The sequence below is a fragment of the Penaeus chinensis genome, chromosome 38 (genome assembly GCF_019202785.1).
Source record: "Penaeus chinensis breed Huanghai No. 1 chromosome 38, ASM1920278v2, whole genome shotgun sequence".
Lineage (NCBI taxonomy): Eukaryota > Metazoa > Arthropoda > Malacostraca > Decapoda > Penaeidae > Penaeus > Penaeus chinensis.
This window is the reverse complement of record NC_061856.1, coordinates 24,993,969-25,016,169: the sequence shown is the minus strand read 5'-3', so window position 1 is coordinate 25,016,169 and position 22,201 is coordinate 24,993,969. Positions and strand designations below refer to the sequence as shown.

General features: G+C 41.6%; 1 protein-coding gene and 1 long non-coding RNA gene across 8 annotated transcripts in view; one reads left to right on the top strand and one right to left on the bottom strand.

The window, feature by feature from the left end:
- LOC125046216 (paired amphipathic helix protein Sin3a-like) overlaps window positions 1-5,834 on the bottom strand; it is a 61,353-nt gene extending 55,519 nt beyond the window's left edge. For 6 of the 7 annotated variants that reach the window (XM_047643931.1, XM_047643934.1, XM_047643936.1 and 3 more), the window contains exon 1: window positions 4,418-5,003. The gene's annotated coding sequence lies outside the window, so the exon portion shown is untranslated. Of the gene's footprint in view, window positions 1-4,417; window positions 5,004-5,698 lie in introns of those variants that run through there. The other variant, XM_047643933.1, reaches the window with a different exon arrangement.
- A 204-nt stretch (window positions 5,835-6,038) lies between these two features.
- Window positions 6,039-12,568, top strand: LOC125046129. The gene is made up of 2 exons (XR_007116622.1): window positions 6,039-6,867; window positions 8,914-12,568. It is a non-coding gene; the product is annotated as an uncharacterized LOC125046129 (long non-coding RNA).
- The last annotated feature ends 9,633 nt before the right edge of the window (window positions 12,569-22,201 follow it).

Genomic DNA, 22,201 nt, shown 5'->3' with positions numbered 1-22,201 from the left:
TTAATTCGTAGCCTCTGTCCTCTCACCTTCCCAACTAGTCCTGAAGGCTCACCTGCACAAGCACTCGCACCTCGCAGGCGCTCAAGCCTCTATCCCGTCGGGGCCCCGTTGCTCTCCCCCTTGCACCATTACTTCTCCGTTCCGCCCCTCTGATTACGCTGAACCATCTGGCAGTCCTCTCCTCGACCACCGCGGTCCGTCATGAGTGGAAGACTTGTTTTAACAAGTCGAGCTTTCGCTCTCTCGCTCTCAATCGCTCTGCCTAGGCTTCTACTTCCAACTCTATCTCCCCAACTCTCCTTGCCTCCATCTCTTTCTACCTCTCCCTCCCTCCCTCCCGTCTCTCGCTACCTCTCCCTCCCTCCCTCCCGTCTCTCGCTACCTCTCCCTCCCTCCCTCCCGTCTCTCGCTACCTCTCCCTCCCTCCCTCCCGTCTTTCGCTACCTCTCCCTCCCTCCCTCCCGTCTCTCGCTACCTCTCCCTCCCTCCCTCCTTCCCGTCTCTCTCTACCTCTTCCTCCCTCCCTCTCGTCTCTCTCTACCTCTCCCTCCCTCCCTCCCGTCTCTCTCTACCTCTCCCTCCCTCCCTCCCTCCCTCCCGTCTCTCTCTACCTCTCCCTCCCTCCCTCCCGTCTCTCTCTACCTCTCCCTCCCTCCCTCCCGTCTCTCTCTACCTCTCCCTCCCTCCCTCCCGTCTCTCTCTACCTCTCCCTCCCTCCCTCCCGTCTCTCTCTACCTCTCCCTCCCTCCCTCCCGTCTCTCTCTACCTCTCCCTCCCTCCCTCCCGTCTCTCTCTACCTCTACCTCTCCCTCCCTCCCTCCCTCCCGTCTCTCTCTACCTCTACCTCTCCCTCCCTCCCTCCCTCCCGTCTCTCTCTACCTCTCCCTCCTTCCCTCCCGTCTCTCTCTACCTCTACCTCCCTCCTTCCCGTCTCTCTCTACCTCTCCCTCCCTCCCTCCCGTCTCTCTCTACCTCTCCCTTCCTCCCTCCCGTCTCTCTCTACCTCTCCCTCCCCTCTGCCCATCTCTACCTCTCCCGCCTTTCCGCCCATCTCTACCTCTCCCACCCTCTGCTACTGTCTCTACCCCTACCTCCCTCTGCAACTGGCTCTATCCCTCTCTGAGCCACCGAAGGGAGAGATAGAGGCCAAAGAAACATTAAGCAAGGGAATTAGGTAGGTAGGTAGGTAGGTAGAGAGAGAGAGAGAGAGAGAGAGAGAGAGAGAGAGAGAGAGAGAGAGAGAGAGAGAGAGAGAGAGAGAGAGAGAGAGAGAGAGAGAGAGGGGGGGGGGAGAGAGAGAGGGGGGGAGAGAGAGAGGGGGGGAGAGAGAGAGAGAGAGGGGGGGAGAGAGAGAGAGAGGGGGGGAGAGAGAGAGAGAGAGGGGGGGGAGAGAGAGAGAGAGAGAGGGGGGGAGAGAGAGAGAGAGAGAGAGGGGGGGGGAGAGAGAGAGAGAGAGGGGGGGAGAGAGAGAGAGAGGGGGGGAGAGAGAGAGAGAGGGGGGGAGAGAGAGAGAGAGGGGGGGAGAGAGAGAGAGAGGGGGGGAGAGAGAGAGAGAGGGGGGGGGGAGAGAGAGAGAGAGGGGGGGGGGAGAGAGAGAGAGAGGGGGGGGAGAGAGAGAGAGAGGGGGGGAGAGAGAGAGAGGGGGGAGAGAGAGAGGAGGGGAGAGAGAGAGAGGAGGGGAGAGAGAGAGGAGGGGAGAGAGAGAGAGGAGGGGAGAGAGAGAGAGGAGGGGAGAGAGAGAGAGGAGGGGAGAGAGAGAGAGGAGGGGAGAGAGAGAGAGGAGGGGAGAGAGAGAGAGGAGGGGAGAGAGAGAGAGGAGAGGGAGAGAGAGAGAGGAGAGGGAGAGAGGGAGAGAGGGAGAGAGAGAGAGAGAGAGAGAGAGAGAGAGAGAGAGAGAGAGAGAGAGGGAGAGGGAGAGGGAGAGGGAGAGGGAGAGGGAGAGGGAGAGGGAGAGGGAGAGGGAGAGAGGGGGAGGGAGGGAGGGAGGGAGGGAGGGAGGGAGGGAGGGAGGGAGGGAGGGAGGGAGGGAGAGAGAGAGAGAGAGAGAGAGAGAGAGAGAGAGAGAGAGAGAGAGAAGATCCCCTCCCAGCCTCCGTTTCTCTAATCTGAACTGAACCTTGCTCGCCAGCAGACGAGCAATCAAAGCCTGCGAATGCCCTTAGGCATTGTCGGAGGCACATAAACATTTCCATCTTCGCGTGTGCTTCCCAGTCCTCATCACCCGCACACCGGTCTCGTATGTTCACTGAGGCTTAGGGTCAAGACACACCCTAGTCCCCATCTCACGGTCTTGTCTCGTCTGTTTGTATGGGCCCAAACGAGTCCTTTCCAGCATGTTTGGCTTACGGAACTACGTCCCTAGGTTCGCATGCCTTCAATGCCTAATCTTTCGGGACACCTTTCTTATTTCAAACTCCCGAGCCACGATTCACATAATATTCATAACACCTAGCTTAGCCTTGCACCTTGCAGTCTATGACAAGGAACTTTCTTCACGCGGGTCACAAAGCCTACAAGAGCATTGGGAAGTCCACATATCGAAGCCAGTTGATGTCACCTTCACTGTGCTCCCCTTTCGCAAAGTTCACTGATCTCTCATCGTTCGTTACATTTCCATAAATTCCAATCAGCACTAATGTCTGGTTTCACACCATTCATTAAAATAACATATCAACTATAGAATATACCTACTGTAAGTTTAACGGAGACTCTCATCTGTTTTATACCGCTTTCCTCTGGTTCACGAGTTGCAGCTCTAACCAAACGGCCAACCGCACGCCTTCAGCTGCTTTACTACAACTCCCTATCTAAGTCTTCGCTGCACTTCTTCATCACATCCCATTCCAATCTGCCCCGGTAAACGGTTTCACTTCATAAACATGACAGATTCCAATCCTCGTCTGGCCATCTTCACTCCAGAGATCGCGAAATGCCTTTTTCCTAGTCGGCATCAGGCGCTTCATCTCTAGGCTGTCCTGCCAGCCATATTGACCTCAGTTTTCACTTGCGATATTTGTATTGGCACAACCCTAACAAAAATAAATCCTGCAGGATGCGGTCAGGCATGACCTCAGCTCCTACGTTCGAAAGGAGCCTCCTCTGGGTCTTCCCCATCCAGCTTGATATCAACTACTGTTCACCCAGCTACACCTGTGCTTTGGGTATGCATCTAACGCCGCATATCATGTAGGTATTGGCTACTCTGGCAGTCACATAACTGGCTTCTATAATCAAGTACATGTCCATATAATTATCTGCAACCAATGGAGAAATGCAGTACTCAATAACCACAGTAAGATTTTCAAAGAGAGGTTTCAGAGCTGTAACCCCACTCGCCAAGTTCCCTCGACCCCCACAACACTACAAGTCCCGTCATCTGTTGGCCGCTCTGAACATTGCAGCCTATGTCTGCAATAGCGCCACGCCACCTGTCTCCAACGGCACCTATTAATCCCAGTGTGGGTGTCGGCCCCTCAGAATGGTCGATTTTTAGATTGTATTTTAAGTTCTATGACTCGGAACTTTACAGTTCTAGAAAGGTTTGTTACCCATGCTATATTTAATACGCGTTACAGGAATGATGGGAGACGAAGCTGAAACCTCCACCGCGTTATGTAACAAGCCTAAGTCTCACCTAGTACCGCATCTCATCATAAACACAAGGGGGGCTCGAGCGCACACAGCCTGCATGGAATCAACTTCGACGCAAAAACACTGATCCAACAGCAACCCATTTCCTTCGCCCTCTCAACACTCAAGGGCTCCCTCTTCCCCGCAGCACATTTCGACATCTCTCTCGACACAGTCTACGGCGAAGGCACTCCGTCCTAAAGCACGTGAGCACTTCGCCTCTTCCACTAGCTGAAGTACTTTAAAAACCTCAATCTTTCGCTTCAGTCCCCATAAAAACCACTGCAAAGAATCACTTGGGTTCCTCAATAACAAACACTATCAACCTCCACAAGAGCTGCCCTGAGTGACTCCCGAAATCCTTTGAACATGTCAAGAGGACTCTGCAACATTTACGGAGGTCTCCACAACGAGATAAGAAAGGTGGACTCTTTTATTGGAAGTAATCAATAAGAACTATCCCGGGATACCAAGCGAACGAATGAGCCACACATTGCTGACACTGCAACTCGCCGTATGTCAAACGTACGGGGGTGGCACTCCTAGCCGCGATACTGGCACAGGGGGAGTGCCACCTCAACACCCAAGGAAGCACCCAAGGCACGAGCACATTAACTTGCTTGTTTCACTGGCCCCACCCCCTCCCTCCTCTCCCCCTCCTCCTCCCCGCCCAAATAACAACACGGTGCCCAGCCTGACCCCCCCCCCCCCCTCACGCCCAGATACGCGGGCGTGAAGTGCAAAAGGAAAGGTATGCATATGTGACTCACTATCTCCAGTGACTTACCTTCACGACAACACACTTGAGGGAAGTATCAATTCCTTGACGTGGGACAGGTTATCAACCTTCCTCTTCCTTCTGACAAATTGTTCTCCGTGACTTTTCAACAAACGCCCACTTGAATGAGAAATGAACGCGACAGCGAGGGAGAAGCAGGAGGTGGAGTGTCGTAGAGACCACAGCAGGGTGGACCAACTACACCAACTCCCACCACCCTGACTGCTGTTTCTAGCCCCACTCACGACCGCCACAACAACACTGCTGACCTCACAGCACTCTGGAAAGCACCTTTCGTTCACTTGGTTCTAGTTACGGGGGGAAACACATCAGAAGGTATTCCGTGTATTATATATCCCCTGCAGTGCCCGTTTCACTTCAAAACGCCACGCCAACGCGCCGGACTTTGTCAAAAAACCGGACTCCACATCTCCCGAGTTTTACTCAGCTCACGGGGTGGTTGGAGGAGTTTCCCTTCACGTCGAGGTGTGCACGGAATGCCATTTCGGTGCTACGTGCAGTTCTACTCCCGTCTGTCCACTTTAGACCACGATTTTCGAGGAAAAACTACGGAGCAACTCCCCATCGCCCTTTCTCTATTAGGCCTACGTGGTTACGCTGAGAGCAGCTGGGGACGAGAGCGACGGGCGTCCTCCCCCGCGGCCGCAGTGGCCTCGCCCGAACACACAAACTTGTGGCGGACACCAAACTGGCACACCGACCCCGATAAGGCGAACTTCACGTCTAACACACTCATTTCTCACCGAATCTCAAACATGAAGTTCAATACGCATAAAGAAGCTAATGGGATGTTACGTTACGTCTACATCTACAATTCCAACGAAAACTGATGGTAATAGAGCGAGGCAAACGGAAAATATCGTCACCTCTCTATATTTCATCTGAATTGAACTCCTGAAGTTTCTGAACGATTTTTAAATGTTTCATATGTGTTAAACATGTAAATACACTATCAAACACCTTCGCAGATACGTACAATTCGACACCAGGAAGGAGTTTGTTCTTCGAGACACCGACTGCCATTTTGGCTAACTCTGGGTAATTTCATCAATACTATTCATACTGCAGATTTTCTTTTCGCCAATTCTAAATGCAAGCGCAATAACACACTGAAAAACCGTCTTGAACATCAAAACTAGTTCCCAAATAGCCATTTTCGTCCCCCACTTATCTCGAACGAAATTTCGGCGAACATCGGGTCATCAGGCGCTTTATTTCACTTCCACAGATGTCTTGAATACCCGCGCGTTGCATATTTCAAGTACTTACCATTTCAAGTCCTCAGATGAATCAGATTTGGGAAGATTTTATCAGAGTGACACACAGACACATCCGCCATGGAAAACGCTCAACTACGAATTTCAGGCGAGAGTGACGTCACAGTGTTTGCCTCGCGCTAGCCAATCAGCGAAGAGATGCTGCTCTTGCGGCGACCTCAAGCTCTTCTTAAAAATTGATATCACCAATATACATTCTCTGCAAGTATTCTCCTTAGTACATATTATTAGATAGATAATGCACGTAGTTATTAAATCTTTTAAGACTATGATTGAAGGAAATAATTAAATTAACCCTTAATTTTTGGAACCTGTTACCCTTCCCTGGTAAACAGGTATCAGCTGATTGTGTTAGCTCATCTCGATGTAAGTAAACTTAAAGGATTGCATAAGTTATCCCTCTGCCATAGCTGGCTATGCAATATATATTGATATATGATTATGTCCTACATGATCTCGTGATACTTTCGGTCGATAACATTAATGGACAGGGAAATGTAGACCGATATAAAGGAGTACACGGTCTCTTCACCCAGTTGGTTAGGGCGGCGCGTGTTACAAGGTTTTGCTGTTTGCACTGTGAAAGATATCAAAATTTTAAATGATTTGCACCCACTTTTAGTGAAATGTTGTTTATTGAATATAACTGTTTTGGCAGTGTTGCAATGTTCACATAGTCATCTGCTAAAGTCAGTCGGCACACGCAACTCAATTCAATACTTCCATTCAAATCCCTTTTTTATTTCTTAAACTAATAACAAAGTTCAGTCATTACCGTACTATGTGATTTTAAGGTAGTCAGAAACATCATGGCTTTTTGTCGCAGTAAGTTGCGTTCACGTGGTTATTCCGACCCATGCTCGGTCCCCTCCCAAAGTACCTGTGCATCTGAAATACCGGTATGGGTGCCTCTTGTAAAGGGCCTTTTCAGACATGTTTCAGACAAATTCCAAAGTCATGATTAATATCATTCATTGCTATGTAGCTGAGAAGGAAAGGTGTTTGATCAATAACTGGTGATGGGCATTGTGGTAGCAACATTGCACTGAAAACAACTCTTGAACTAGGACCCTATCTGCCCAAGACTAAGGCCTACAAGCACTACAGCCCCATGCCTTCAGTGCTCCAGCAAGAACCAGTAAACCACCACAAATATTTTTGGTAAGATAGAGCTTGGCAAATTAACAGGGTGGTCTACAAATTTATTTTTCCAGAATATTCCTGATGGAGGTTAGGTGTCTTTTTGCTAGAGTGCCAAAGGCATGGAGGCCATGGAAGTGCATGTGTCTCTGTTCTCGTATCTTCAATAAGTGATCATGGTCTTGGCATTCCTGTATTTTCTACGGATTGTCTTCCATAACTGATAGTGTTTTTTCATGGATTCTATTAGGTATTAGCTTTGTGTTTTAATATCTTTGATATCTTTGTGCAGCCAGAACTGTTCATTCCAATATTTGTTAATAAGCTTATCCTAACAATCCTATTCAGACACTCGCTTGTGTTTTGGACAAGCTAGTCCCTTTCACTTCGGTCAGGCCATTTCAAAGAGACTTAACATGTTGAGCATGTGTGTTTGAAAAAAGATCATTCCTTAACACAAACAAACATGCACACAAAGAGCATACTATCATGTATGTTGTCATATGTTTAAATTGGTACCTGGGCCTTCAGATAGATATGTGAAAGAGTACAGTAAAGACCCCATTTTGAATATGTAATTGCATAAGAGTTTATTTGATGTCGTCAGTTCAGACCTCCCTCTTGCTTGCAGTAAGTGTTGCTATTGCACAGTAACATGAAATCTATAGTGACCATTTTCATACAACTTATTCATAACTTCCAGATCTGGGAATCACAGGGCTCACTCTTGGAATGTATTCTGTATGGATCATTGTTTAAATTTGTACACTATTTCTTGTCCAGTAAATGGATGGGGGTAGTCTTATAATGCTCTTTTATTTGTGCAATTATCAATTCCTTGAGCAAGAACATATTTGTGGAGTTGCTTTAAATAGAATGTAGTTGCTGACAGCAGTTACAGTGTTTTGACATGTGTTGGTTAAATCTCAACAAAATATTTCTCAGGGGAGTTTGCTGACCACTGCCAGGAATTTTAGAGCTCAGTGCCATATCACTTGATGCATAGACTAATTTACTTTGTTCAGTATTTGTGAATTTACATATTTTGTTACCTAAGTTTTGTAAGGTTCATACACATTATCACATGAACTGCAGGCCAGCCAAAACACTAATTTAAGCATACATTCCATCTTCCAGCATGTGTGTGTGTGCATGCATGCATACGTGCTTACTTGCGAAATGAGAGAGAGTGTAATTGAGTGTGTGTATATATATATCTATATAGATAGATAGATAGATGTAGATATATATATGCTTAAATAATTAGATACAGATATTTGTATTTCTATAAATATTATAATCAGTGTGCCCTGTTACAAATGAACCACACTACCCACTTTGCTTATATACCACAGTAGTTTTTGCTTGTAAATTGATTATACTAAGCCTTACTTTAGTTGAGACAGGCAGCTTAATGGCCCTGTACCCTCAAAATCAAAGTTTGCCAACAAAGTTGGCAGACTTAACCCAGTTAGTGCAGGTGGCAAGACTATAATGCCATGCCCACTGTAATAAAAGTTCATCTATTGTCTTTACACATAGATGGCTCTACAAGTGTTTAGTCACCAAGGAATCAGCTATTAGTCTTACCTGTCTCACCTGTTTACCCTTTTCTTTGATTTTTTGAAAGCCTCATTTCTATTATTTTATTGTCTTTGATATTATTAATATTTTAATAACAATTTAGTAATCATAATATCAGTAAGAATGATGTCAATATTAATAGTATTAGAAAGAAAAACACATTTTCCCACAAATTCAAGGAATAGGGAAATCAGGCGTGGTCACTATCGCCAAGTAATAGACTCCTTGGTGGTTGAGCACACATGTAACAAAACTCACAAATCTAAAGAGGACAGTACATAAACTCACAGACCTTGGGTTAAGAGTCATACCTGCCAGGTACTAAAAAGAGTGTGGACACAGCTGTAGTACTCCTAATTATAATGATTTACATAGAACTTACAATTGCTTCCTGATAGCTTTATAGACTGAATCAAAAGTAGAGTAGAACTTTAAACAAATTTGTCTATTTTTCATGTTCTAATTTATCTTTTTCTCTTTCAGAGTAAATCATTATGGGCTGATAACTCCCACACAGGGCCGGATTATCCTATAGGCTAGTATAGGCTGCAGCCTAGAGCCCCTTAAGCTTAGGGGCCCCAGGCTTGAGGGGCCCTGCTAAAAGATTTTAATTTTTTTTTTTTTTTAATTGAGTATAATATTTTAATATTTTGCATTGCATTTGTGGCCCCTTTTTTGAGATAAAGGGTCCCTGTTTGAGGCCCTTTATTTGAGAGAAGGGGCCCCAGTTTAAAGCCGTTTATTTGAGATCAGGGGCCCCAGTTTGGCGCCCTAGCTGTAAATCATGGGACTCCAGTCCATGTTCGTTTATCATCTTGCTAAACATTTATTTGTGAATGTAGCTTATATTTTGTTTTTAGCTCACTTTTTTGGCTAGACAATGTAAAAAAAATTCTACTTCAACATGTATTTTAACAAATCTCCTTTTTTTTAGATTCTTTATCTCAGTCCAATTATAATTATGAAGCAGCATGAAAGTGGATTTCAAAAAAGGAAAAAGAAGCAGCAACTTCAACAGCAGCTTCAGCAGATTCCCAAGTTAGATAAATTCATAATACAAACTTACTTAGAAGAGACTGCTCCAGAACAAGATTCTAGTACCCAAATTGAATCAACTGAACTCAAAGTAGGTGAATGCAGTGGTGAGCAGAATTTAGAGTCTGAGTCAGTTTGCGAGCTAGAAGAAGAAATATCACAGTTATCTTGATCCATAAGTCCTCATGTGGAAGTCGAACAGAGGGACATTTCCAGTGATGAAAATGAAGAGTGAAAAGAAACTGAAAATCAAAGCAGTAATGATCTTTCGAAATGGCACTCTCTGTCAGATGAAGACAGGACTTATTGGATTGACAAAGGTCCTTCTGATTGTCAGCACTGGAATGACAATTTTGCAAAATCAAAGCATATCTTCAAAAAACAAAACATATATTGTTCTAAAGGCATCTTCCAAGGAATAAAAGCCAATTGAGAAAAATTCAATAGAGAATGGCTGGTATATTCTCCCTCAACAAGATGTGTTTTTTGTTTTGTCTGTAAGTTATTTTCTTCTTCAAGTGGAGCTTTGGTAACACATGGTTTCTCTGATTGGAAAAACACAAACTTCATCCAATCTCATGAAAACTCAATGGAGCACAGAAACTCAGTACTCACTCATTTGAGTAGAAAGTGCTCCGCAAATTTAGATTCAAAACTCTCTGAACAGATACAAGCTGAGAAAGAGTATTTGAAGCAAGTACTTCACAGATGTGTAGAAGTGATCAAAACATTAAGTGAACATGGATTGGCTTTTAGAGGAGACAGTTAAATAATAGGATCCCCCAACAATGGGAACTACTTGGGATTGTTAGAACTGATTTCCAAATTTGACCTGTTTTTATCCAATCACAGAAAACTATGGTAACAAGGGCACAGGTTCAACTTCATATCTCTCATAAACCATAGGCGATGAGTTAATCTTGCTGATGGGAAAACACGTGTTGCAATCTATTTTGGATGAAATAAAGCAAGCAGGGTTTTTCAGCCTTAGTGTAGATTCTACCCCAGATCTTTCTCATATGGACCAATTGACCATAATTTTGAGATATGTGTCACCTCAAACAGGAGTTCCAGTTGAAATATTTATAACATTCTTAAAATTGGAAGAGCACACTAGTCTTTATATGGCTAATTTGGTTGTTGATTATTTAGTGAATGAATGTGGCATTGACTTCTCAAAATCATACGACAACGCCGCTAACATGAGTGGTAAATACAATTGCGTACAAACTCACATCTTAAAGCAAAACAAATATGCCTACTTGTTCCATGTGCCGGTCATTTGCTCAATCTGATAGGCCAAGCTGCAGCAGATTGCTCGCTTGAAGCGGTTAATTTTTTCGGCATCATTCAGGAAATTTATCATTTCTTTTCAGAAAGCGCTCCACAAATTTAGATTCAAAACTCTCTGAACAGATACAAGCTGAGAAAGATATTCTTAGACAAAATGTCTGACCTAGAATTTTATATTACGCTTGAATTATGGAACTGCATTTTATCAGAATTTCACAAAGTGAGCAAATCTTTGCAGGATCCTGAGATTTCTTTGGTAACCTGTGCCACTCTTTATTCTTCTCTGTCAGCATTTACTAATAGTTTAAAAAAAAGATTTTGGAAATATTGAAAATGAAGCAAAAAGTCATGTTCCCAATGTTGACTACAGAAGTACATCTAAAAGGGCAAGAAAAAGAAAAAGACATTTTGATGAACTTTCTGATCCTGCAGAGCCAGAAGAGCAACTTTCCCCACAAGACACATTTCAACTGAAGTCTTTCAATCCCATCTTGGAAGCATTGGAATCAAATCTTTCAAAAAAAGCAGAGGTGTACACATTTATTACCCAAACTTTTTCATTCCTTACTTATCTAGAAAATTCAGAGGAAACGATGTCAACGGGAGTCAAAAACTGGATTGAAGCATACCCTGAAGATGTGGATGAGACATTCTTAGCCAAATTAAGGCATTTCCACCTCCATATGAAAAAGAAATGTTCTGAACAAAAGAAATTCAGTCATCAAGATCTTTATACTGTTATCTTTGAAGACAAAGTTCAGCCTGGTAACAAACTGTTCTGGTGAGCGAAGTTTTTCTCAGTTAAAGCGGATAAAAAAACGGCTTCTCTCTTCACTCTCAAGAATATCTAACTTCACTCAATGTAATGTGTATCGAAAGTGACAAATTGCGAGAGCTGTCATTTGATAAAATTATTGAAGACTTTGCAGGAAGCAAAGCAAGGAAACGAATGTTTTAGTCTTTCAAGTAGATAACATGTTTGATTTTAGTTCAGAATGTTTAAATCTTAGAAATCTTTATAAAGCAGTGATTTTAATTTTCTAGATATTATAACTTCTAAATAGCTTCATAAACTGAAATGATATCAATATATATACAAACTCATATTGATTTTGATTGTTTTATTGTTATAATGCTGGTTATATATATTTTTTTTTCTTTTTTTCCCCACTACGGTTGTGTTGAAACATAGTAAAATAGTGGTATTTAAAGAATATTTTTATTGACAAACAAAAGATAGCTATGCTAGTTTATTCAAAGAATTTGCAATAAGTTTACTTCAAGCTATGTAAATGTCGCTAAAATATATCACGAGTAAAAAATATTCAAGACGGGTGCAGCCGAGTTAGAGGGTGGCTCTGTCTGAGGGGGCCCCATAATTTCTTTAGCCTAGGGGCCCCAAAAGGTCATAATCCGGCCCTGCTCCCACATCATATCGCTGATGGAATGGAATGAAAGGAGTGGACTAGTTGCAAGGGTGTCAGTATGCTTTTTGTTCCTTGTTATTTGATTAATTAAAAAATGATCAGTTTTGTATAAAAAAAATTAATTACAGAATAGTCAATTTCATTTTATGTTCTGATAAAATCATTATATTGAAATTATTTAAAATGATTTTGCTATTAAGTGAAGTGCTGGCAATTGAGAGACCTTAAGTTGTTGATAGTGCGTAGTAGTAAGGGGGAGGATTGAAATGTAACATGAGTTCAGTGTGATATTTATCATTTTGCTGATTTCCTTTTACAGAAATTGTTTATTGTTGTAAAGTGGCCATACTTAAATAATAAATATCCTTCCAAGTTTTTTTAAACACTGTCTTTTTATTTACTGCTCCTAAAAACTATTTGAAAACTACTAATCATATATGCCTTAGTGACCTTTTCTATTTTTATAGTTATCATTGTCAAGTTGGAATCAGTGTATATAAAATGCAAGATTCCTACGTGTATGTATGTATGTGTGTATGTATGTATGTGTGTATGTATGTATGTGTGTGTATGTATGTGTGTGTGTGTGTGTATGTATGTGTGTGTGTGTGTGTATGTATGTGTGTGTGTATGTATGTGTGTGTGTATGTGTGTGTGTATGTATGTGTGTATGTATGTATGTGTGTGTTTGTGTATGTATGTGTGTGTGTGTATGTGTGTATGTGTGTATGTGTGTATGTGTGTGTGTGTGTGTGTGTGTGTGTGTGTGTGTGTGTGTGTGTGTGTGTGTGTGTGTGTGTGTGTGTGTGTGTGTGTAAGAGAGTGAGTGAGCGCATACATGCATGTACAGATACACACACGCAGTATATATAAAATAGTATATCATAATAACAACATATGTGATAAAATAAAATCAATCAAAACAGACCAACAGTGAGGAGGCACCCCCCTTTGTGAGCTTCCAGGCTAAGCTTGCTTGCATAATGTTGGTTACGTTACCAAGTCACAGCCTTTGAGGTTGTACTTAATCCCTCTTCCACTCGAGAGTTTTTAAGGTCTAACACTAGTCACACAAAATAGCTGTTGATTGAACACATAGTCTTGCACCCATAATCACATGTAAGGACCTGTTGCAAAAGGCTTGTTTACATAACCAGCAAATTGGGTCCATGGAGACATACACACTGATTCTCCTGGACAGGTATCTGATTCCCCAGACATTTTCATGGGGAGTGCTTATGCCTCCTGCAGTCAAGCCAATTTGTCTGTGGACTTACTAGTATGACAGCCTGCAGTCATGATCTTCCATATGTAAAGATCTAGGTGAGTTCAGTTCCCTTCAAGCACATACTGCCTGAGCAACTTCTCAAAGCTGGTCCCTAAATTCCCTTCAGGGGATCTCTTGGCCCAAGGCCTTTGCTGCCGTGGTAAATGCACCAAAAGCCACTGAAATCACATCTGGCAATAAACTTTGATGGGATTCCTCCAAGTTTCAGGGCCTTCTAGAGTGCATGAGGCCATGTCCAATGAAACTTGTGGCCATCTGCTGAGTGTTTCAATTACCCATGGGAAGTGCTTGGCCTGTCAACATCTAAGGTCATTAGCAGCATATACAAAATCTGGTGATAGGGTGAGGCTTGGGGGCAAAGCCCCCAAGTAAAGTTTTTTGGTTCAGTAAGGCAATGTCTGTGGATTTCCAGAATGGTCAATGGTCATAAACAAATGTACCAGGAATCTAAGATTAAACAGCATTATGGTAAAGTATTGTAGCAAGAAAGGTAAATATGAGTTAATGACTAGAATAAGTGGACAGAAGGGGATGAAGAAGAGAAGGAAAAAAAAAGAGGGAGAAGAAAAGACAATGCAAAATTAGTTGAGGTGAGGGCTGAGGTCCAAGCCTCAGTAAGTCTCCACCTCTTAAGTGCCTCCCCCCACCACCACTGCAACAATGAGCAAAGGATTGAGGGGAGGGGGGATCAATTGCAAGTATGAAATACGGCTAACAGTTGGACTATACGCCAGATATAACATAGTAAATTTATGGGTAAGTTAAGTGTCCAATGCACCATCTCTCCTCAGTGAGGAGAAGATTCAAGGCACAAAGTGTCAGCAGGAGACATCACAATGCTGGAAAAGCCAAAGAATGGTACCGATGGTAATGACATGAGTACAAGAATTGTTTTGGCCAAAAAATAGATGGGAACCATGAAAAGAGGCAAGAAAATGCAGAAACTATTGAATTCCAAAGAAGCAGGAAACTGCAAGATTATTCAGAGTGATGAGGATGGTGAAGTAATATTTTGTTTCAAAGAGATTTAAAAGTGACTTTGTTACCTTGATAGTGTCCATCAACTTTCACAACACCTTTAATGACCAACACAGCAGTCAGACAAAAGGATGGCATCAATAATTTGAGATGAAACTGAACGACTGTTATAATTACATAATGTGTGTACATAAAAAATCAGGGAACAAATATCTCCCGTTAGAGATGCCCCTGTTATCAATTTTTCATCAATCCTGCACTTGAAAAAGCTGCAGAACCATCCCTGGGTATCTGGCAATGGAGGATGATGTCTATTTCCTATTAAGCAGGTGGATCAGGTTGCAAGTTGGTCTGAGAAACTTATATTGCCATGGGAAACCTGACTTATTTTGCATCCTCACACAAAATGGGAAGTCTAACTATGTGCCTTATTTTCCGGAGAGGAGCTCAACATCGTGGTAGCTTCCTTGGAGCTCTCTGTGTGAGGGGATAAATCAGCTCCCTTGGCTATGTTGTCCACATCAGTGATCTGAGTCCAGTGATGTATGTGAGGGTGATTGACAGCAAGTTTCAATTTATGGGACTGAAAAAAAAAAAAAATTGAGAAGGTTATTTTTGCTATAAACATAAGTTCTTGAGTCATGGAGGCTAACAGACATCACACAGCCATTTCAATTGCTGCTAAATACTGCACTGAAGTCAAAGTACTTCAGGCTCAGAGCCCATGCCTGTTCACTAACTGCAGCTACTTCTGCTTCTGCAGGCTAAAGAAAAAAAATATATATATATATTTATATATATATAAAGATATGTGAAATTTTATCAATATTTGATTCACATATTATATTATATTATATATTTTATATATATATATGTATATATATATATATATATATATATAATCTATGTATACATATACCTAGATAGATATAGATTTGTATAAATATTTATATAGATTGATAAATAGATAGATAGATAGATTTGTATATATATATAAAATCCATTTCTATTTTTTCTTTTCTTTTTTTTTTCTTTTTTTTGATGCATACGTGTGTGATGTGCGTGCGCTTGCATGTATACATGTATGTATTTATGTGTATGTAAATCAGGAGGTCCTAACTTTTTCACTCCTTGCACCTCGGATGAAACGTTGGTAAAACTGCTTATTTTATTGCTGCTTAATTACTTGTATTAAGCAGCAAACAGAAATATTTTCCACTGTTGAAAATTTTTATGTAATATCTGGATCTGTTCTGCGCACATCTGTTACACACTAATCACACAGATAGTTTTGGAAAAGAAAGGCACTGAAAACAAAATATCAATGTTAAAGCGATGGTTTTGGCAGAAACCAAAAAAAACGAGTGTAATATAAACAACGGTTATAAAACCGTTTACAAATGTAGAAAAGGTATGAATAAGAAAGGATATCTCTTGCATTTCTAGAGTGTGTGTGTGTGTGTGTGTGTGTGTGTGTGTGTGTGTGTGTGTGTGTGTGTGTGTGTGTGTGTGTGTGTGTGTGTGTGTTTGTAATTGTTCAATATTATATCCTTAATTAGCAGTTTGCGTTAGTCTTAGATTCGCGCGGGTTTCTTTACATCACACGGCAGGTTTAGTAGATGGCTTCAGAAGGGTGACGAAGGCCAGGGTCGCAGTGAAGCAACTGGCTGATTCATATCGTTGTGGCACCAGACATATCCCACCGACACTGTGGTAACTCTGAATGTCAGATATGCGAAAGCAACGAAGAAACAAGTGTAAAATATGATACATCCAATAATATATATAAATATATATATTATGTATATATAAATATATATATATATTATGTATATATAAATATATATATGTATATTATGTATATAAATAAATATATATAAATATATATATATATTATGTATATATATATATATATATATATATATGTTTGCTCAACAGCCATATATTTCACTCTTAATCAACCACGGTTCGGCGCGCTAACACTTATGCTATGCTATGCTATGGGGCGCCTTCCCCCTACGACACTTGCGTTTGACTTCTGCGGGCTATATGTCGTTTTCTCGCCGTGAGATCGGGCTCGGGCCAACAGAGCGCAGGCATTTTTTTTTTTTTTTTTTTTTTTTACAAATGCCGCGCAGGGGACTACGGGGGTCGGAGTCCAGTGCTCTATCTACTAGACCACCACGGCAGTTATATATATATATATTATATAACGTATATTATATATATTATATATATATTATGTATATATATTATATATATTATGTATATATATTATATGTGTGCATATATTATATATATACATACATATAATATATATGTATGACTCCCGCGTTGGCCCAGTGGTTAGAGCATTGGACTACCGACTCTCATGGTCCCGAGTTAAGTTCCCCGGCCGCGGCAGTCGTAAAAATGCCTCTGACTGCTAGCCGATCTCATGACGAGAAAACGACATATCGCCTTGAGAAGTCAAACGCAGGTGTCGTAGGGGACTTCGCCGCCGTGACACAGTTGTTAGCGCGCCAAACGGCGGTTGATTAGGAAGAGCATCCAATCAGTCAAAGGTGGAACTGCCAAATAACTTCTCAATTGTAAATGAAAGAGGCCTATATATTACAGTGTGGGCTGAATGGCTGTTAAAAAAAAAAAAAAAATATATATATATATATATATATATCTAATATATATACCCCAACCCATGAAACTGAGGTCCAATGAGTTTACATCTGCCTTAGACCTCAGCCCTCCCCTCATCTCATTTTGCGTTGTCTTTTCTTCTCCCCTTTTCCATTTCCTTCTTCATTCCCTTCTGTCCAATTTTTCTCATCGTTATCATTTTTAATCTTTTCGCCATAATATTTTATCTTAATGCTGTACGAAGATGTCTATATATTTGTTTTAACCAACCATTCTGAAAATCCACAGACATAGCTTTATGAACCAAAAAGCTTCCTTACCCGGTGTCTTCGCTCCACCGTTTCGCTATATTTTGAATACGACGCTAATGACCTCAGATGTTGACTTTTACATCTGTATATCCTCATTGTATAGTTTTCAGGAATTTAATTATTCACTAACAGCACGCATTGGTTTTGTGAATGGGAAGATATCGTCTCTTTCACGCGAGTCTTTCATACGTCTCATATATTATTATATTGTAAATATATAATAACCCACCCTTTTTTCTCCTCTACTCTGAGATAGCCACATATATACAACCACAGAATAAATAGACGCCTTCTTCTAAATCTGACTGAACTAATGTCAAAAAGGCATATGCTGCTACATGTAGTGTCTCGTTATGCGGAGGTTTTGAAATCGCTTCGGGAGGAAAACGGGGGCTGCGGTGACGACGAACAGGTTTCTAGATTAATGGTAAAACACTCTACCATGTCGATCCTATGGTAAATAAAAAAAAAAAAAAACACAATCCACAAACTAGATTTACTGATAAAGAGACAACAGCTTCGGAATCCACACTGGATTCCATCTTCTGGTCTGAAGATGGAATCCAGGTGGATTTCGAAACTGTCGTCTTATAATGAATGAATCTTATTCGTGCATTGTGGGTTTTTCTACCAAAGTCTCTAGAATTACTTACATAGACCTTGAAGACGAAGACCATCAGAACTGACGGCGATCATATCAAGACGGAGCGGAAGGAAGGCTGCTCTTGAACCGCTATCGTTGCGCCACGAAATTCGGATGGAACCGGATGCGGATCGCTGCTTTATGTACCCATTTATTTTCTTTTTTTCTTTTCGGTTTTGGCAGACGCTGTTGGCCAAGCTTCCCTGGCGCACAAGTAGAGGTTAAATATCCGTGAATTTAGATTATGAACAGTTGAAATGTATTATTGTGCATTTTATATTCTCGTTTTCTCGCGAGTTCGAGAAGGGCGTCCAAAATTAGCAGGAACACTCGCTGGATTTCAAGGTAATATTTAGAAACTGAGGGAAGCGGGAGGGTGAAGGCAGGCAGAAAAAAAGATATATACATATATATATATATATGTGTGTATATATATATGTATATATATATTATATATATAAGGCCGCCAGTAGTCGCCCTTCGTGGAATCTTGTCTAGGCCGCCGACATGAGTGGCCGGCCCTGGGTTTCCGAATGTTACGCAAATAGGGTTGACGCATACAAAGCGAATGTACATTGCCTTTATTTTATATTTCACAGGGGGATATGAAATCGATAAATGTCATTGTTCAAGAGGTTGGTTAATTAAAATGGTATACCTTTTAAACTAGACCATTGCAAAGGCAGTGAACCTGCACGCAAAAACATCGATATCTAATATGTATTATGATCCTTTTTTTTTCGTCACTAAATCCAAAAAAACATTTTTTTCCCCTCTTTCTCCCCTGTATTTAATTTGGTCTAATATGCAAGATTTGGCAATTTTGAAGCGTCTGTATTTTAAACATCCTTTAGGTATAAACTATTTCCCATAATCTTTAGAAGTCCCCACCTTCACCACGATTCTGGGGTTTCTCCGAAGTAGCCTTTTAGTTCTGTGACGGGGAGGGCAGATTCCAGAAATCTATCAAGAATGGGTATCGAAGTGGCTTGTGCGATTGGAAACGGGAGGTAAATAGGTTTTTGAATATAATGTATGAGAGAAAAAAAAAAAAAAAAAAAAAACGAAATAAGCTACCATCAGTTGCCACCCACCAAACCTACTATGGTGGCTCGTTCGGACATGTATGGAGGGATAGAGTCGATGATTTCCAGATTTCTTAATGCATGTTTATTGTCATAGCGCATTTACAGAGTTGGCGCTTTCGGAAGTGGCCAAACGAGGAAGGGAACTTCTCCGTAATGGCGAAACAATTAATATCTGGTACCAGTGAAGGTTTTTTTTTAACTTGTGTATAATAGGACATCTTTTTTAATTTCTTCCATGTCCATTTCAAGATTTGTTATGATAAAAAAATCACGGCTTCTAACCCAAGGGATTAGAATCTTCGTCAATTTGATTCTTATATATATATATATATAATATATATAACGTTCAGTAGCCAAGTGATAACATATAGGCTCTTAAACTATCTGAAATCTGCTTGCAGTACTGAAAATTCATGAAAACTACCAAGGTAACCTTTTTTTTGGGGGGAGGGGGATATTTGTAAATAAACTAAATATCTCCCACCACCCAATCTCTTGCTCGTTGTGGTCTAGGGGGGGGGGGGGGGGTTAGGAGACAGAGACCGAGGCCCAAAGTAAGGGATCACTCCTAGCTTGGACCTTAGCCCTGCCTCAACCAATTTTGCTTGGTTTTTTCTTCTCCCCCTTTCCCTTTCCTTCTCTTCTTCACCCCCTTCTTCTATCCACTCATCTTAATTGCTAACTCATTTTTTAAATCCTTTTTGCCGCAATATTTTACCATAGTGCAATATTACCTTTGATATCTAGCACATTTATTTGTTTCACCCATTAACCATTAACCATCTGTGTCTGTCTGTCTGTCTGTGTCTGTCTGTCTGTCTGTCTGTCTGTCTGTCTGTCTGTCTGTCTGTCTGTCTGTCTGTCTGTCTGTCTGTCTGTCTGTCTGTCTGTCTGTCTGTCTGTTGTCTGCCTCTGTGTGTGTGTGTGTGTGTGTGTGTGTGTGTGTGTGTGTGTGTGTGTGTGTGTGTGTGTGTGTGTGTGTGTGTGTGTGTGTCTCTCTCTCTCTCTCTCTCTCTCTCTCTCTCTCTCTCTCTCTCTCTCTCTCTCTCTCTCTCTCTCTCTCTCTCTCTCTCTCTCTATATATATATATATATATATATATATATACACACACACACACACACATAAATACATATATATGAATGTACACATGCATGATTTTTGGCAGTTATAACTCTCCAAGACGTTATCCAGATCAATATATTCTTTTAAATCCTAGCATATAAATCAATATATTGAGTTTTAATCCTGCTACTGCCTCACTTTCAACATCATCTTACATCGCTGAAATAACATGGCAGGCACAAGTAATTGATAAATCATTGAATCAGAGTAATTTTTGCAATAGTGAATCACCCGTTGAAGCAAACTGAAACATTGTATACTACTGTATACTGTCATAGACTCAAGGAAGGTAATGCAAGTCATTCCGTATTATCACTGCTGCTGCTCTAAACCCACCTTACTTCTAGCACTCCAACAGGATGATTCCATTACCTGCATTGTCAGATCTATATGCAGTTATATACACAGCAATAAAAGACAGACAGCATACCTGTCCAAGGGAACAGACAAAAGTACGTATTTATGTACATTACAGAGGAAAGTAACAGATGGGAGTTGGGCAGGATTTGACAGCATATATATAAAGCCTAGCAAATAGTGCATAATTTCAAAAACAAGAACTATACAGACTATTTTTTTTTTCTTTTTTTTCTTTTTTTTTTTGTCACACACTAACTAATCAAGCCAGCTCTGAAAGTATTGCTCTCTCTTAAAAGATATGTGATGAAATTCACAGTTGTTTAATTCAAAGTTAAGTAAATGATTAATGGTTAATGTTTAGAAGAAATAAATGTGCTAGACATCAAAGGTCATATAGCACTATGGTAAACTATTGTGACAAAAAGGGTGGAAATGAGTTAACGATCAGGATAAGATGTGTTAAATGTCAATGGTTGTAGAACACTGTAGGATAGAATATTAGTGAAAAGGGTATAGAAGGGTTGTAAATCGAATACAGTGGGGATTTGTAAAGGATGTGGCTAAAGGTATAGGAAGGGAGAGTAATGCTGTATGGGAAAACTGCAAAAAAGTAAGAAATGATAGTTGTGAAAGTAGAAGAATCCTGAGAATTAAATAAGGGAGGCGGTGAAGTATTGGGAAGAATGTCAGGAGGGGAGGGTTCCACAGAAGGACATTGTTGTGACTTAAGGGAGTCGGGATAGCATCTAAGTGGGGGTGGTAAGGATAATGGGGAAGGAAGAGGGATTGGTGTTTTATGGGCGAGCGGGAGGAAGAGGGGTAGGAGGAGGATGGATATCGGTGGATAATTTGAATGTAGAGCGAATAAAGGGATTAGAGGGTGGATGAGGGAGTGGATCATTCTCTTGAGTCATATTTATGAAAATTTGGATGGCTTCAAGAGTTTCTGGAGGGGAGCAGAGGGAGAGGTATGTGTAGGTGAGGATGTGGTAGGAGAAGATGGAGTGGAACGTCTAGATTGCCTGGTGTGACAGTTAGAGTGAGAAGGAGGGGGAGGGGGAGGGGTAGGCACCGGGGAAGTGGTAGAGATTGGAGTATCTGGATTTAGACTGGGAAAGGAATTTGACTGGGGGAGAGAGGTAGTAGAGATAGGTTGGTCTGGGGTAGAGGAAAGAGGTATGGGGGGAAATGCTGAGACTTCTTGAGAAGATGGGAAGGGAGGGGAGTGAAGTATAGTTTTGGAATAAGTAGAAAGAGAAAAACCTTGTCGGCGTGCTTCTTGTCTGGCCTCATATAGAGTGAGCCCTAATTTAAATCTAAGAACTGCTACCTCAGATTCAAGCTTGTAGCCAGGGCAGGTACTATAAAATACATTATGGGAGCCACCACAAGAGGCACACGTGCGTGACTGAACAGAGCGGTCATGACCAGGTTGGGCACAAAGAGGGCAGCAGGTTGTGGAGCGACAGAGTTTGGCTGCGTGGCCAAAATGCCAACATTACTGATATTGTTGGGGAAGGGGTCGATATGGTCAGACAGGGCAGGACATTCCACCAATATGAACTTCTTGGGGGAGGTCATGTCTA